This window comes from Bos javanicus, chromosome 15 (assembly GCF_032452875.1).
Source record: "Bos javanicus breed banteng chromosome 15, ARS-OSU_banteng_1.0, whole genome shotgun sequence".
Lineage (NCBI taxonomy): Eukaryota > Metazoa > Chordata > Mammalia > Artiodactyla > Bovidae > Bos > Bos javanicus.
Genome location: NC_083882.1, coordinates 42,785,188 through 42,803,613, shown reverse-complemented (window position 1 = coordinate 42,803,613; position 18,426 = coordinate 42,785,188). Strand labels below are relative to the sequence as shown.

Below are 18,426 nucleotides of genomic sequence, written 5' to 3'. Positions count from 1 at the left end.
TGAACTTTAAATTTTGCTTTCAAGCACAGTTGTGAATTATCAATTATCCATCTAGGTTTCCTCACCTAGATATTCTTGTGCACAGAGACACAAAGTGTGCAGAGGCCAGTTCTGGTTGGGGACTGGATTACAGCTAAGAAAGGATGAAAGCTACTGACTGGTGTAAGGATGGAAGATGTCAAGAACTGAAACTCTAACCAGATACGGTAAGCAGCTACTTATACTACACTCACTTATTCATTTACTCATTCATCCAAATTGGACTGAGCAGGTTGTATTTCATGCCAGACATACTGGGAAATATAGGTAAGCAAACAGCAATTTCATTATATGTGACAAGCATTATTGTAGGGTCCCAGTGGATAGGATGGGGGCAGTAGAAGATAAAGTAGAAGTACATAGAAGCAGTTCCCAACTCACAACTGATGGGCCAAAGAAGGCTTCCAGGAGGAAGTAACATCTAAACTGAGAGTAAAGGATGGCTAGGAGTTAGCTAGGTGAAAGGGACAACTGAGGGAGTAGGGAGTCGAAAGAAACAGTATTCCAAACTAAGGAAGTAAGATGTGCAAAGGCCAGAGGATTCACAGAAGTGAAAAATGAGACCACAGATGTAGGAAGGAGCCAAGATACGATTAGAATTTACTCCGAGGGCAAAGGTTAAGAATTTTAAATTGGGAAGTGACAAGATCCAACTTGAACTGTACAACTATCACTTTTGTAAAGCAAGGAAATAGACAAGAAAGGGGGTGGGTCAGGAGGGAGGTGAGGAGACCAGTTAAGAGGTTGGTGCAATGAAAGAGGTAAGGAATGTTGGTAACTTTAATGAGGATATTGGAATTAAGGGATAGATTATAGTGGATCTAATTTGAGACATTAGGAGAGAGATATAGGAAAGCAGAATCTACAGGACTCAGTTGCTGATCATACATGAGGATAAGGCTAAGAGAAAGAGACTAATTTCATGTTTTTGACCTATTTGGTATCATTTATTAAATTAGAAAATAGGAAGAAGAGGCTGTGGAAGGTGGCTAAAAACAGGGATAAAAGGTGACTATTTCAGTTTGGAATACAGCATCTAAATAGCTTTGGGGCATTTAAGTAAAGATGGAGAATAATCAGCAAGATACTCAGTTCTGGAGGTAGATTTGGAAGGATTAGGTAAAAGACAGTAATGGGGATGAATAAGATTGCCTAGGTAGAATCTTAGACTATCTAAAGATACAAATAAACATCATCATTTGTATGACGGGGGGAAAGAAGGCCTACCAAAAAAGACTGAAAAAGAGATTTAAAAGAAGTAGAATATCAGGAGAAATGGTCTCATCAAAGACAAGGGAAGCGGGTTTTGCACAGAAGTGGCCAGAGGTTATCATCAAATCTACCATGTGCCAAAAAAGATAAGAACAGAAGAATTTCTACTAGATTATCAATGAGTTCTCATTGGTGAGTAGTGGTATCCAAAGATTTAGCCTAAACCTTAGAGCTGTTAGAATACTTAACTTCTTAATTTTTTCCTATATCTGAAACTCAAAGTGTTGACAACCAAGTTGTTTCCTTAATAAGCATCTTAAAAGATTAAAGACTTATTTCAGTAATTACTATTTACATGAAATTATGTGCCAGGTACTGTGCTGGATGTTGGGTATACAATGATGAACAATAAAGACAAAGTCTGTTTTCATCCAGTTAAGGATAGAATTTTTCAATAGCAATTTAGAAAAAATAAAGATCCGTGTTTCCAGAATGTAAGTTCCTGATCGAATTTTAAATTCAGTTATACAGCACCTACTACCACAGTTTTTGGAGAGCACAGTGTATCAGTGAGTTACAGGCACAGAATAAAAAAAAAGATTTAGAACTCATTTTTCAACTTAAGGAGCTGTGGTTTGAAAAAATTAATTTCTTTGAGCCTACTTCAAGAGGGCAGTAGTGATTGTGGACGACTGTTTCAAAGCCTGAAGAAAGCTGAGGTTGTCTGAGGCAGTCAGGGATAAAAGTACCCAAGGAGGAAAAGAACAGAATAATTATCGATGTTGACTAAATGGTTCTCTTACAAGAGAGTGGAGAATGAAAGGAGAGTTGAGGAACAAAGGTGGGGGTAGGAACTGACTGTTTTATTGACCCCTTCTGCTTAGGTCATCTTCCATAAGAGGTAAACCGAAGATTGACAAAAAAAAAAAAAAAGAATGTATACATGATGGAACTTGTTGACTGCAAGCTTTGTTACAGCATGACCTGGTTGAGCTGTTCTGTTAAGAACCTCCTATCTCAGTGTTTTCAGTAAAATCTTTTTCTCTTTGGCTGGTCAGATTTCTCAGATAACTGTCTTCCAATGTCTGCTTGAGGGAAGCCTCCCAGAGTTCTAGGAACTGAAGGGGGAAAGTTGTTGACTGGTATTCTTAACATTTGACACTCATTTTACTCTCTAGTTTGTAGCAAAACAGAATTTCCCTCAGCCAGACATAGTGTCTCCCTTGCCTGTTCATGCTTTGTCTCTCAAAAATAAATACACAAACAAGCAAACCTCTGATAGTCTGCTAGGATAAAGGAGAGGCAACTGGCTGTTAACACAGAATTGGAAAAGATCTGAGACAGGACTCTTATTGCATGGTAAGAAGACTTTCAACTAATCCTCTTTTTAATGTTTAGCTCCATCTTAAGCTCTTGCTTTCAGAGATAACCTGATATCTCTAATTCTTGAGCCCTTTGCAGTTCTGGCAACTGGGATGCTTCAAGGCATTTACAACTGTTAGTTAGGTAAAGGCTTTCTTGGGACTGTTAAGTCACTCATCCATCAGCTTTCTGGTTTCCAAACTATTGTTGCTGTTGTCTCCTATCCTATCTCCTATCCTGTCTCCTATCTCCTGATTTGCCTGTGGGTTTATGCATTAAAGGGCTTCCCTTGTGGCTCAGCTGTTACGAATCCGTCTGCAATGCAGGAGACCTGGGTTCGATCCCTGGGTTGGGAAAATGATCTGGAGAAGGGAAAGGCTGCTGCTGCTGCTGCTGCTGCTAAGTCGCTTCAGTCGTGTCCGACTCTGTGCGACCCCATAGACAGCAGCCCACCAGGCTCCCTTATCCCTAGGATTCTCCAGGTAAGAACACTGGAGTGGGCTGCCATTTCCTTCTCCAGTGCATGAAAGTGAAAAATAAAAGTGAAGTCACTCAGTCGTGTCCAACTCAGCGACCCCATGGACTGCAGCCTACCAGGCTCCTCTGTCCATGGAATTTTCCAGGCAAGAGTACTGGAGTGGGTCGTCATTGCCTTCTCCAAGGGAAAGGCTACCACTCTAGTATTCTGGCCTGGAGAATTCCATGGACTGTATAGTCCACGGAGTCAAAAAGAGTCGGACATGACTGAGCAACTTTCACTTACGCATTTAAAAATCCTCTATACTGTTGTTTTAGTGGTTTTGGTGGGTAGCAGCTGAGGTTAAATGTATATATTCAATTTACACTATAACCAGAAGTTACTCTATCTACTTATCTACCACCACCTTTCTTTACTACACTTGGCAATATGGAACAGCTTTCAATTTTCAAAAACACAGGTCCTTTCCCTATTTCTTTTTGCTACTAGCAACTTCCTCTATCTGGAATACTTCACCTCCCCACCAATCCTTGTCTGACCCTCTGTGACCATCTCTTTCCCACTCTAAATCCAATAACCCAGAACAGCATTCATAGTACTTTTTAACACACCCCTATCAGGGCAAAGATGATGCTGTGAAAGTGCTGCACTCATTATGCCAGCACATTTGGAAAACTCAGCAGTGGCCACAGGACTGGAAAAGGTCAGTTTTCATTCCAATCCCAAAGAAAGGCAATGCCAAAGAATGCTCAAACTACCACACAATTGCACTCATCTCACATGCTAGTAAAGTAATGCTCAAAATTTTCCAAGCCAGGCTTCAGCAATATGTGAACCGTGAACTTCCTGATGTTCAAGCTGGATTGAGAAAAGGCAGAGGAACCAGAGATCAAATTGCCAACATCCGCTGGATCATGGAAAAAGCAACAGAGTTCCAGAAAAACATCTATTTCTGCTTTATTGACTATGCCAAAGCCTTTGGCTATGTGGATCACAATAAACTGTGGAAAATTTTGAAAGAGATGGGAATACCAGACTACCTGATCTGCCTCTTGAGAAATTTGTATGCAGGTCAGGAAGCACAGTTAGAACTGGATATGGGAACAACAGACTGGTTCCAAATAGGAAAAGGAGTACGTCAAGGCTGTATATTGTCACCCTGCTTATTTAACTTATATGCAGAGTACATCATGAGAAACGCTGGACTGGAAGAAACACAAGCTGGAATCAAGACTGCCGGGAGAAATATCAATAACCTCAGATAAGCAGATGACACCACCCTTATGGCAGAAAGTGAAGAGGAACTAAAAGCCTCTTGATGAAAGTGAAAGTGGAGAGTGAAAAAGTGGGCTTAAAGCTCAACATTCAGAAAATGAAGATCATGGCATCTGGTCCCATCACTTCATGGCAAATAGATGGGGAAACAGTGGAAAACAGTGGCAGACTTTATTTTTGGGGGCTCCAAAATCACTGCAGATGGTGACTGCAGCCATGAAATTAAAAGACGCTTACTCCTTGGAAGGAAAGTTATGACCAACCTAGATAGCATATTCAAAAGCAGAGACATTACTTTGCCAACAAACGTTCGTCTAGTCAAGGCTATGGTTTTTCCAGCAGTCATGTATGGATGTGAGAGTTGGACTGTGAAGAAGGGTGAGTGCCGAAGAATTGATGCTTTTGAACTGTGGTGTTGGAGAAGACTCTTGAGAGTCCTTTAGACTGTAAGGAGATCCAACCAGTCCATTCTGAAGGAGATCAACCCTGGGATTTCTTTGGAAGGAATGATGCTAAAGCTGAAACCTCAGGCGACGAGTTGACTCATTGGAAAGACTCTGATGCTGGGAGGGATTGGGGGCAGGAGGAGAAGGGGATGACAGAGGATGAGATGGCTGGATGGCATCACTGACTCGATGGACGTGAGTCTCAGTGAACTTCGGGAGTTGATGATGGACAGGGAGGCCTGGCGTGCTGCGATTCATGGGGTCACAAAGAGTCGGGACACGACTGAGGGACTGATCTGATCTGATCTGATCAGGGCAAATGGAGAAGGAAATGGCAACCCACTCCAGTACTCTTGCCTGGAAAATCCCATGGACGGAGGAGCCTGGTAGGCTATGGTCTATGGGGTCACAAAGAGTCGGACACGACTGAGCGACTTCACTCACTCATCAGGGCAAATCTCTATATCATAAATACTAGTTTACCTATGAGTTTTTGCTTCTAGCCTCTGAACTCCTTAACAACTAAAATTATAGTTTAATCACATCAGTGTGTCCAGTACTTATTGCAGAGGCTAGCCCTTGACCCGCAGGAGAGCTGCTCCCTGCACCCAGGCTCTTGGTCACCTCTCCCCAGAGGGCCTGTTACGGGAACTGGCTCAGCTGCCTGGTTGCTGGGGGAAGGTAGAAATCAGTAAACGTTTGGAGGAAGACAAAGGAGTAAAATACATAGTCTGCTTAAGGAAAAGATGCATTCTATTGATTAATATACTCTTTTTCTTAAAATTGAAGTACAGTTAAAATATTGTGTTAGTTTCAAGTGTACAGCAAAGTAACTAGGTTTAATATGTATATAATTTTTTCCATGATAGGTTATTATAAGATATCAAATCTGTAAATGCTTGTTGTTTGCATATTTTATATATATATATCTGCAATCCCAAACTCCTTATTTATCCCTCCCCTCTTCCCTTCTGGTAAGTTTGTTTTCGATGTCTATGAGTCTGTTTCTGTTTTGTAAGTAAGTGTATTTGTATTATTTTTTAGATTCCACATATAAGTAATATTAAATGTATTTGTCTCTGTCTGACTTACTTCACTTAGTATGATAATCTCTATGTCCGTCATGTTGTTGTAAATGGCAGTATTTCATTCTTAATTTATGAAATATACAAACAGCTCACACAGTTCAACATCAAAAAAGCAAACAACCCAATCAAAAAATGAGCAGAAGAACTGAACAGATGTTTCTCCAAAGAAGTCAGACAGATGGCCAACACTCACATAAAAAGATGCTCAACATCGCTAATTTTTAGAGAAATGTAAATTGAAACTACAATGAAGTACAGCATGACCCTCATCAAAAAGTCAACAAGCAGCAAATGCTAGAGAGTGTGGAGAAAAGGGAACTCTCCTACACTGTTGGTGGGAATGTAAATTGGTGTAGCCACTATGGAGATTCCTTGAAAAACTAAACTAGAACTACCAGCAATCCCACTCCTGGGAATATATGCAGAAGAGATGAAAACTCCAATTCAAAAAGACACGTGCACCCCAATGTTCACAGTAGCGCTATTTATAATAGCCAACACATGGAAGCAACCTAAGTGTCCATTAACAAATAAATGGATAAAGATACACACACACACACACACAAATGGAATACTAATCAGCCATACAAAGAATGAAATACTGATTATTATCTTCTCATTAGACTGTTCTGCACTGCCATAACAAAACATCATAGACTGGGTGGTTCATAAACAACAGAAATGTATTTTTCACAATTTGGGAGGTTGGAAATCCAAGGTCAGAGTGGTAGTGAGGGTCTAGTTAGGGCCCTCCTCAAAGCTGCAGACTTTGTATTATATCTTTACATGGTGGAGCGGATTAGGGAGCTCTGCTGGCTCTCTTTTACAAGGGCACTAATCTCCTTGGTAATGTCTTTGCCTTCCTGACCTAATCCCCTCCCAAAAGCCCCATCTCCTAATATCATCACCATTTTTTTAAAATAGTTGCTCAGAGGTGTCTGAGTCTTTGTGACCCTATGAACTGTAACCCACCAGGCCCCTCTGTCCGTGGAATTCTCCAGGCAAAAATACTGGAGTGGGTAGCCAGCTCCCTCCTTCAAGGGAGCCTCCTGATCTAGGGATCAAATCTGGGTCTCCTACATTGCAGGCAGATTCTTTCCTAACTAAGCCACCAGGGAAGCCCTTAGGCAATAGGTTTCCAACATATAAACCTGGGAGGACACATTCAGAACACAGCAATTAACAAAATTCTCAAACTGGTACCGCTTACATAGGAACGGGTCATGAACAGTGCTTGAGGACCTTTGAAAACTTCTAGGCTCGGCTTCCCTGGTGGCCCAAGTACTGAATCCATGTGCCTAGAGCCAGTGTTCCAGAACGAAAGAAGCCAGTGCAATGAGGCTATACAACAAAGAGTAGCCTCCACTTGCTACAACTAGAGAAAGCCAGCACACAGCAACAAAGACCCAGTGCAGCCATAAACTAATAAATAACCTTCTAGATTGTGGAAGGCTTGGGGTTCCAGAAGATAATCCATTTTCCTCATACTTTTAAACCTCTATGTGGTTTCCTAAGTTATTCAGAGCCCTTAGCATAACAAACTCAATGTAAGAATTTATACAGACACCACCAGACACCACCCTAATGGCAGAAAGTGACAAGGAAATAAAGAGCCTCTTGATGACAGTGAAAGGAGAGAGTGAAAAAGCTGGCTTAAAACTCAGCATTCAAAAACTAAGATCATGGCATCCAGTCCCATCACTTTATGGCAAACAGATGGGGAAGAAAATGAAACAGTGACAGACTTTATCTTCTTGGGCTTCAAAATCACTGCAGATGGTGACTGCAGTCATGAAATGAAAAGACGCTTGCTCCTTGGAAGAAAAGCTGTGACAGACGTAAAAAGTGTATTAAAAAGTAGAGCTATCACTTTGCTGACAAAAGGTCCATCTAGTCAAAGCTATGGTTTTTCCAGTAGTCATGTATGGATGAGAGTTGGACCATAGAGAAAGCTGAGCGCTGAAGAATTGATGCTTTTGAACTGTGGTGTTGGAAAAGACTCTTGAGCGTCCTCTGGACTGCAAGGAAATCAAACCAGTCAATCCTAAAGGAAGTCAACCCTGAATATTCATTGGAAGGACTGATGCTGAAGCTGAAGCTCCAATACTTTGGCCACTTGATGTGAAGCGCCAACTCATTGGAAAAGACCTGATGCTGGGAAATATTGAGGGCATGAGAAGGGAGAGACAGAGGATGAGATGGTTGGATGCCATCACTGACTCTATGGACATGAGTTTGAGTAAACTCTGGGGGATAGTGAAGGACAGGGAAGCCTGGCACGTGGCAGTCCATGGGGTTGCAAAGAATCAGACAAGACTGAGTGAACAACAACAATGGATTTTTATAAAAAAACATTTTGTTGATAACTAGATTTTTCACCCTTTACAAAACCTGAGGCTTGATTAGGACACTTGGTTCCTTTTGGAGATACTGACCAGTTCTGGCTGATGTCATACTAAGTCTACTGCTGAACAGCTTATTTATTTATTTTTAATAACAAGACTTTCTCAGTGAAAAGAAAGTCAGTGATTCACATACTGGCAGAACTTTCTTATCTTGTCACAGACTAGTACTTTGAATACTACTGTGTTAGTATTTGTATCATCCTTGTATTTTTTTTTAATCCTCTTCCATATTTTCCATGTTCTTGTCTCTCTCTGCTCCACTAGGGGTAATTGCTTCAGATCTGTATTCCAGTTCACTGTAATTCTCTCACTGTATTTAGTCTGATGTTTAATGTATCCAATGTGTTTTTTCTAATTATGCATCTATTTCTTTGTTTACTTATTTTATCCCAAATAATTTCAAACATATATCAAAGTTGAAAGAATTTTACACTGAACTTAGGTGGTATGCTAACCACTTAAGACTATATCATTAACATTTTACTATGCTTGCTTTATCATTTAGTTGTCCATCTATCTATCTATCCATTATCCCATCTTCTTGTTAGTATATTTCAAAGTAAATCATAGATAGACATCAGTTATACTCCCTCCTAAGTACTTTAGCTCCCCTGGAAAAGGAAATGGCAACCTATTCCAGTATTCTTGCCTGGAGACTTCCATGGACAGAGGAGACGGGTGGGATACGGTACAAACAGTTGGCACGCAAAGAGTTGGCACGACTGGCCAACTAACACTCACACTCAAGTACTTTAGCATGCATATCATTAGAGTTCAATATTTTATAGTTGTTCTTCCACTGTACAATTTATATACAATAAAGCACAAGCTGGAATCAATATTGCCAGGAGAAATATCAATAACTTCAGATATGCAGATGATACCACCCTTATGGCAGAAAGTGAAGAGAACTAAAAAGCCTCTTAATGAAAGTGAAAGAGGAGAGTGAAAAAGTTGGCTTAAAGCTCAACATTCAGAAAACTAAGATCATGGCATCCAGTCCCATCACTTCATGGCAAACAGATGGGGAAATAGTGGCTGACTTTTTTTTTTCTGGGCTCCAAAATCACTGCAGATGGTGAGTGCAGCCATGAAATTAAAAGATGTTTACTCCTTGGAAGGAAAGGTATGACCAACCTAGACAGTATATTAAAAAGCAGAGACATTACTTTGTCAACAAAGGTCTGTCTAGTCAAGGCTATGTTTTTTCCAGTGGTCATGTATGGATGTGAGAGTTGGACTATAAAGAAAGCTGAGCGCTGAAGAATTGATGCTTTTGAACTGTGGTGTTGGAGAAGACTCTTGAGAGTCCCTTGGACTGCAAGGAGATTCAACCAGTCCATCCTAAAGGAGATCAGTTCTGGGTGTTCACTGGAAGGACTGATATTGAAACGGAAACTCCAATACTTCAGCCACCTGATGCGAAGAGCTGACTCATCTGAAAAGACCCTGATGCTGGGAAAGATTGAGGGCAGGAGGAGAAGGGGACGATAGAGGATGAGATGGTTGGATGGCATCACCAACTCAATGGACATGGGTTTGGGTGGGCTCCGGGAGTTGGTGATGGACAGGAAGTCCTGGCAAGCTGTGGTTGATGGTGTCGCCGAGTCGGACATGACTGAGCAACTGTACGGAACTGAAAATACAAAAACCTTATGTGTACACTCATTGAGTTTCTACAAATATGCCATAATGTTTTTGAGATTTATCCATGAGGTTACATGTAACCTCATGGATATATTAACTTTTTTTTAAAAATACTGATTAGTATTACTTTGTATGGTATATGGTAATTAAAAAAAAATAACACCTATTCTCTGATTGATCAGCACCTGCACTGATTTCGGCTTTAGACTGTTATGAATAAAGCACCTATGAATATTTTTGTTACGTCTTTTTGTAGTGATATGCTTTCAGCTTTTTAAGGTAAGATCCAGGTGTGAAACTCCTGGATCATAGGGTAGGTATATGCTTACTTTGATAAGAATCTCCTAGACTTTTTTCTAAAGTGACTGTACCAGTTTACACTCTCAACAATAAAACATGAGAATTCTGAGTATCTTAAAACCCTGCCAACACTGGGGGGAGGTCCTAAAATGGTGGAAGAATAAGACGGGGAGACCACTTTCTCCCCACAAATTCATTGAAAGATCATTTGAACACTGAGAAAATACCACAAAACAACTTCTGAAAGCTGGAGGAGGACACAAGGCACCCAGAAAGGCAGCCCATTGTCCTCGAAAGGAGATGTTTTATCATCGGTGCTGTATGGATGGAGAAGTCTTGAGGCTACTGTAAAAATAAGACTGAAAGCCAGAGGCAGGAGGCTTAAGTCCAAAACTTGAGAAACTAGAAAACTCCTGACTCCAGGGAACATTAATCAGCAAGAGCTCATCCAAAAGCCTCCATACCTACACTGAAAGCAAGCTCCATCCAGGAGCCAACAAGTTTCAGAGCAAGACATACCAAGCTAATTCTTCAACAATGCAGGAACATAGCCCTGAGCACAAAAAAACAGGAGGCCAAAAGTCACACCAAACCCACAGACACCTCAAAACTCACTACTGGACACTTCTTTGCAATCCAAAGAGAAGAGATCCAGCTCCACCTACCAGAACACGGACGCAAGCTTCCCTAACCAGGAAACCTTGAGAAGCCACTCGTCCAACTCCACCCACAGGGAGGAACCTCCACAATAAGAGGAACTGCAAACTTCCAGGATACAGAAAGACCACCCCAAACACAGCAACCTAAATAAGATGAAAAGGCACAGAAATATTCAGCAGGTAAAGGAACATGATAAATGCCCACCAAACCAAACCAAAGAGGAGATAAAGAGTCTACCTGAAAAAGAATTCAGAATAATGATAGTAAAAATGATCCAAAATCTTGAAAACAAAATGGAGTTACAGATAAATAGTCTGGAGGCAAGGATTGAGAAGAGGCAAGAAATATTTAACAAGGACCTAGAAGAAATAAAAAAGTCAATCAGTGCAATAACTGAGATCAAAAGCACTCTGGAGGGAACCAACAGTAGAATAACTGAGGTAGAAGATAGGATAAGTGAGGTGGAAGATAGAATGGTGGAAATAAATGAAGCAGAGAGGAAAAAGAAAAAAGAATTAAAAGAAATGAGGACAACTTCAGAGACCTCTGGGACAATGTTAAATGCCCCAACATTTGAATCATAGGAGTCCCAGAAGAAGAAGACAAAGAGAAAGGCCATGAGAAAATACTTGAGGAGATAATAGTTAAAAACTTCCCTAAAATGGGGAAGGAAATAGCCACCTAGGTCCAAGAAACCCAGAGAGTCCCAAACAGGATAAACCCAAGGCAAAACACCCCAAGACACATATTAATCAAATTAATGAAGATCAAACACAAAGAATAAATATTAAAAGCAGCAAGGGAAGAACAACAAATAACACACAAGGGAATTCCCATAAGGATAACAGATGATCTTTCAATAGAAACTCTTCAAGCCAGAAGGGAATGGCAGGACATAGTTAAAGTGATGAAAGAGAAAAACCTACAACCCAATTATTGTACTCAACAAGGATCTCATTCAAATATGAAGGAGAAATCAAAAGCTTTACAGACAAGAAAAGCTCAGAGAATTCAGCACCACCAAACCAGCTCTTCAACAAATGCTAAAGGATCTTCTCTAGACAGGAAACATAGAAAAAGTTTATAAACTCAAACCCAAAACAACAAAGTAAATGGCAACGGGATCATACTTATCAATAATTACCTTAAATGTAAATGGGTTGAATGCCCCAACCAAAAGACAAAGACTGGCTGAATGGATACAAAAATAAGATCCCTATATATGCTGTCTACAAGAGACCCACGTCAAACCTAGGGACACCTACAGACTGAAAGTGAAGGGCTGGAAAAAGCTATATCATGCAAATGGAGACCAAAAGAAAGCAAGAGTAGCAATACTCATATCAGGTAAAATAGACTTTGAAATAAAGGCAGTGAAAAGAGACAAAGAAGGACACTACATAATGATCAAAGGATCATTCCAAGAAGAAGATATAACAATTTTAAATATATATGCATACAACATAGGAGCACCACAATATGCAAAACACATGCTAACAAGTATGAAAAGGGAAATTAACTAACACAATAATACTTGGAGACTTTAATACCCCACATACACCTATGGATAGATCAAATAAAGAGAAAATCAGCAAGGAAACACAAACTTTAAGTGATACAATGAACCATTTAGACCTAATTGACATTTATAGGACATTTCACCCTAAAACAATGAATTTCACCTTTTTCTCAAGTGCACACGGAACCTTCTCCAGGATATATCACATCCTGGGCCATAAATCTAGCCTTCATTATTTCAAAAAAACTGAAATCATCTCAAGCATCTTTTCTGATCACAATGCAGTAAGATTAGATGTCAACTACAGGAAAAAAAAACTATTAAAAATACAAACATATGGAGGCTAAACAACACACTTCTGAATAACCAAAAATCACAGAAGAAATCAAAATATGCATAGAAACGAATGAAAATGAATACACAACAACCCAAAACCTATGGGATTCAGTAAAAGCAGTGCTAAGGTTCAAAGCAATACAAGCCTACCTCAAGAAACAGAAGAGAAATCAAATAAAAAACCTAACTCTACACCTAAAGCAACTAGAAAAAGAAAAAATAAAGCACTCCAGGGTTAGTAGAAGGAAAGAAATCATAAAAATCAGGGCAGAAATAAACGTAAAAGAAACAAAGAGGACCATAGCCAAAATCAACAAAGCTAAAAGCTGGTTCTTTGAGAAGATAAATATAATAGACAAACCATTAGCCAGACTCATCAAGAAATACAGGGAGAAGAATCAAATCAACAAAATTAGAAATGAAAATGAAGAAATCACAACAGACAACACAGAAATACAAAGGATCATAAGAGATGACTATCAGCAACTATATGCCAATAAAATGGAAAACTTGGAAGAAATGGACAAATTCTTATAAAAGTACAACTTCCCAAAACTGAACCAGGAAGAAATAGAAAATCTTAACAGACCCATCACAAGCACAGAATCGAAACTGTAATCAGAAATTTTCCAACAAACAAAAGCCCACAACCAGACGGCTTCACAGCTGAATTCTACCAAAAATTTAGAGAAGAGCTAACACCTATCCAGACTACATCATTAGAAATGCTGGGCTGGAAGAAGAACAAGCTGGAATCAAGATTGCTGGGAGAAATATCAATAACCTCAGATATGCAGATGACACCATCCTTATGGCAGAAAGTGAAGAGGAACTAAAAGGCCTCTTGATGAAAGTGAAAGTGGACAGTGAAAAAGTTGGCTTGAAGCTCAACATTCAGAAAACTAAGATCATGGCATCTGGTCCCATCACTTCATGGGAAATAGATGGGGAAACAGTGGAAACAGTGTCAGACTTTATTTTTCTGGGCTCCAAAATCACTGTGGATGGTGATTGCAGCCATGAAATTAAAAGACGCTTACTCCTTGGAAGCAAAGTTAAGACCAACCTAGATAGTATATTAAAAAGCAGAGACATTACTTTGCCAACAAAGGTCCATCTAGTCAAGGCTATGGTTTTTCCAGCAGTCATGTATGGATGTGAGAGTTGGACTGTGGAGAAAGCTGAGCACCGAAGAATTGATGGTTTTGAACTGTGGTGTTGGAGAAGACTCTTGAGAGTCCCTTGGACTGCAAGGAGATCTAATCAGTCCACTCTAAAGGAGACCAGTCCTGGGTGTTCTTCGGAAGGAATGATGCTAAAGTTGAAACTCCAGTACTTTAGCCACCTCATGAGAAGTGTTGACTCATTGGAAAAGACTCTGATGCTGGGAGGGATTGAGGGCAGGAGGAGAAGGGGACGACAGAGGATGAGATGGCTGGATGCCGTCACTGACTTGATGGACGTGGGTTTGGGTGAACTGCAGGAGTTGGTGATGGACAGGGAGGCCTGGCGTGCTGTGGTTCATGGGGTCGCAAAGAGTCAGACATGACTGAGTGACTGAACTGAACTGAACACCTATCCTACTCAAACTCTTCCAAAAAACTGCAGAGGAAGGTAAACTTCCAAACTCATTCTATAAGGCCACCATCACCCTAATACCAAAACCAGACAAAGATGCCACAAAAAAAGAAAACTACAGACCAATATCACTGATGAACACAGATGCAAAAATCCTTAACAAAATTCTAGAAAAAAGAATCCAACAACATATTAAAAAGATCATACATCATGACCAAGTGGGCTTTATCCCAGGGATGCAAGGATTCTTCAGTATTTACAAATCAATCAATGTGATACACCACATTAACAAATTGAAAAATAAAAGCCATATGATTATCTCAATAGATGCAGAGAAAGCCTTTGACAATATTCAACATCCATTTATGATAAAAACCCTCCAGAAAGCAGGCATAGAAGGAACATACCTCAACATAATAAAAACCATATATGATAAACCCACAGCAAACATTATCCTCAATGGTGAAAAATTGAAAGCATTTCCCCTAAAGTCAGGAATAAGACAAGGATGCCCACTCTCACTACTAGTATTCAACATAGTTTTGGAAGTTTGAGCCACAGCAATCAGAGAAAAAAAGGAACAAAAGGACTCCAGATTGGAAAAGAGGAAGTAAAACTCTCACTATTTGCAGATGACATGATCCTAGACATAGAAAACCCTAAAGACTCCACCAGAAAATTATTAGAGCTTATCAATGAATATAGTAAAGTTGCAGGATATAAAATTAACACACAGAAATCCTTTGCATTCCTATACATTAACAATGAGAAAACACAAAGAGAAAGTAAGGAAACAATTCCATTCACCATTGCAATGAAAAGAATAAAATACTTAGGAATATATCTACCTAAAGAAACAAAAGACCTATATATAGAAAACTACAAAAACACTGATGAAAGAAATCAAAGATGACACAAATAGATGGAGAAATATACCATGTTTATGGATCGGAAGAATCAATATAGTGAAAATAAGTATACTACCCAAAGCAATCTATGATTCAATGCAATCCCTATCAAGCTACCAATGGTATTTTTCAGAGAACTAGAACAAATAATTTCACAATTTCTATGGAAATACAAAAAACCTCGAATAGCCAAAGCAATCTTGAGAAAGAAGAATGGAACTGGAGTAATCAACCTGCCCAACTTCAGGCTATACTACAAAGCTACAGTCATCAAGACAGTATGGTACTGGCATAAAGACAGAAAGATAGATCAATGGAACAAAATAGAAGGCCCAGAAATAAATCCATGCACCTATGGACACCTTTTCTTTGACAAAGGAGGCAAGAATATACAATGAAGAAAAGACAATCTCTTTAACAAGTGGTGCTGGGAAAACTGGTCAACCACTTGTAAAAGAATGAAACTAGAACACTTTCTAACATCATACACAAAAATGAACTCAAAATGATTTAAAGATCTAAATGTAAGACCAGAAACTATAAAACTCCTAGAGGAGAACATAGGCAAAACACTCTCTGACTTAAATCACAGAAGGATTCTCTATGGCCCACCTCCCAGAGTAATGGAAATAAAAGCAAAAATAAACAAATGGGACTAATTAAACTTAAATGTTTTTGCACAACGAAGGAAACTATAAGCAACGTGAAAAGCCAGCTTTCAGAATGGGAAAAAATAATAGCAAATGAAGCAACTGACAAAGAATTAATCTCAAAAATATACAAGCAACTCCTGCAGCTCAATTCCAGAAAAATAAGCGACCCAATCAAAAAATGGGCCAAAGAACTAAACAGACATTTCTCCAAAGAAGACATACAGATGGCTGACAAACCATGAAAAGATGCTCAATATCACTCATTATCAGAGAAATGCAAATCAAAACCACAATGAGGTACCATCTCATGCCAGTCAGAATGGCTGCTATCAAAAAGTCTAGAAACAATAAATGCTGGAGACGGTGTGGAGAAAAAGGAACCCTCTTACACTATTGGTAGGAATGCAGACTAGTACAGCCACTATGGAGAACAGTGTGGAGATTCCTTAAAAAACTGGAAATAGAACTGCCATACGACCCAGCTATCCCACTGCTGGGCATACACACCAAGGAAACCAGAATTGAAAGAGACATGTGTACTCCAATATTCATTGCAGCACTGTTTACAATAGCCAGGACATGGAAGTAACCTAGATGTCCATCAGCAGACGAATGGATAAGAAAGCTGTGGTACATATACACGATGGAATATTACTCAGCTATTAAAAAGAATGCATTTAAATCAGTTCTAATGAGGTGGATGAAACTGGAGCCTATTACACAGAACGAAGTAAGTCAGAAAGAAAAACACCAATACAGTATATTAACACATAGATATGGAATTTAGAAAGATGGTAATGATGACCCTATATGCAAGACAGCGAAACAGACACAGATGTAAAGAAAAGACTTTTGGACTCTGTGGGAGAAGGTGAGGGTGGGATGATTTGGGAGAATAGCATTGAAACATGTATATTATCATATGTGAAACAGATTGCCAGTCCAGGTTCCATGCATGAGACAGGGTGCTCAGGGCTGGTGCACTGGGATGACCCTGAGGGATGGGATAGGGAGGGAGAGGGGAGGGGGGTTCAGGACGGGGAACACATGTACACCCGTGGAGGATTCATGTCAATGTATGACAAAACCACCACAGTATTGTAAAGTAATTAGCCTACAATTAAAAAAAAAAACCCTGCCAATATTTCGTATTGCCAATCTTTCTAATTTTAGCCATACTGGTGGTATTATAGTATTATCTCATAATGGTCTCAATTTGCATTTCTTAGATGACTGACACTGACTAGTTCATGTTTTTATTGACCATTTCCATATCTTACTTTGTGAAGTGTCTGTTTAAGCTGTCCATTTTCAAAAAATGGCTTGCCTTCTTCTTCTTAAGTTGTAGGAGTTCTTGATATAACCATGACATCAGTTCTTTGTCACATATATATTTTGGAATAATTTTTCCTAGTCTTCAATATTCATTTTCTTAATTCTGTCTTTTGATAAGCTTATGTTTTAATTTCTATGAAGTATAATTATGTTTTTTTTTCTTTTTTTGGTTATCACTTTTTGTGACCTAAGAAACTTTTGCCAGTTATAGAAATTATAAGTGGCAAAAGATTCAATTAATAATTTTTTAAAAAAGGAAACTGTTGCTCATTCCCAAGTCATGAAACTATTCCATGCTTTCCCCTAAAACCTTTGTGGTTTTCTATTTTATGTTTATGCATATGCTCTACCTCAATTAATCCTTGTGTCTGATATGAGGTAGAAATTGAGGTTCACTTTCTTCCATATGGATAGTCAGTTTTCCAGCACTATTTGTGGAAAAAATTTTCCTCCCCTGATTGGATTATTTTGGTGCCTTTAACAAATTTCCCATAAATTCAAGTCTAATTTCTGGGTGCCCTTTTCCACTGATCTATTTGACATGTCAGTATTACACTATCTTGATTACTGTGGGTTGATATTAAGTCTTGAAACCAGGTAGGGTGAAGTCCTCCAACTTGTTCTTATTCAAGATTAATTTGGCCACTCTAAGTCTTCAGCATTTCCACATACATTTTGGAATCATCCAGTCAATTTCTAAGAAAAAGTTTGCTGCAATTCTTATTGGAATTGCATTCAGGCTACAGGTTGATTTGTAGAGAACTGACATATTAATGATACTGGGTTTTCCATATCCTTTGATGTTTTACTTTACTGATTACATAATCTAAACTTATCTAGCCCTTTTGTTAGTTTCTTATTATCTGCTTACTTTGTATTCAATCCTTTTATTTAAATATTTTAATTATATATTCAAATTAGATAATTCTAAAATATAATACCTATGAGGTTTTCAATCTGTTTTTGTATGTTTCTGTTAACACTTTCACACTGGCTCATTTCTTTGGTATTTGGTCATTTTAAAATTGTGACTTCACATCTCACTAAAGTTTATCAGTGGGAACCCTGACTGCCTAAATTGGGGCTGATAAATATTTAATAAATTATACAAAAGATTTATATTGTTTCTTCTGGAAGCAACGGTGAGGGGTATACCACTGAAGAGGGATTATTTCATTTTTCTTC

General features: G+C 39.0%; 1 protein-coding gene across 2 annotated transcripts in view; it reads right to left on the bottom strand.

The window, feature by feature from the left end:
• SBF2 (SET binding factor 2) overlaps window positions 1-18,426 on the bottom strand; it is a 499,008-nt gene that overhangs the window by 177,923 nt on the left and 302,659 nt on the right. The window lies entirely within an intron of this gene.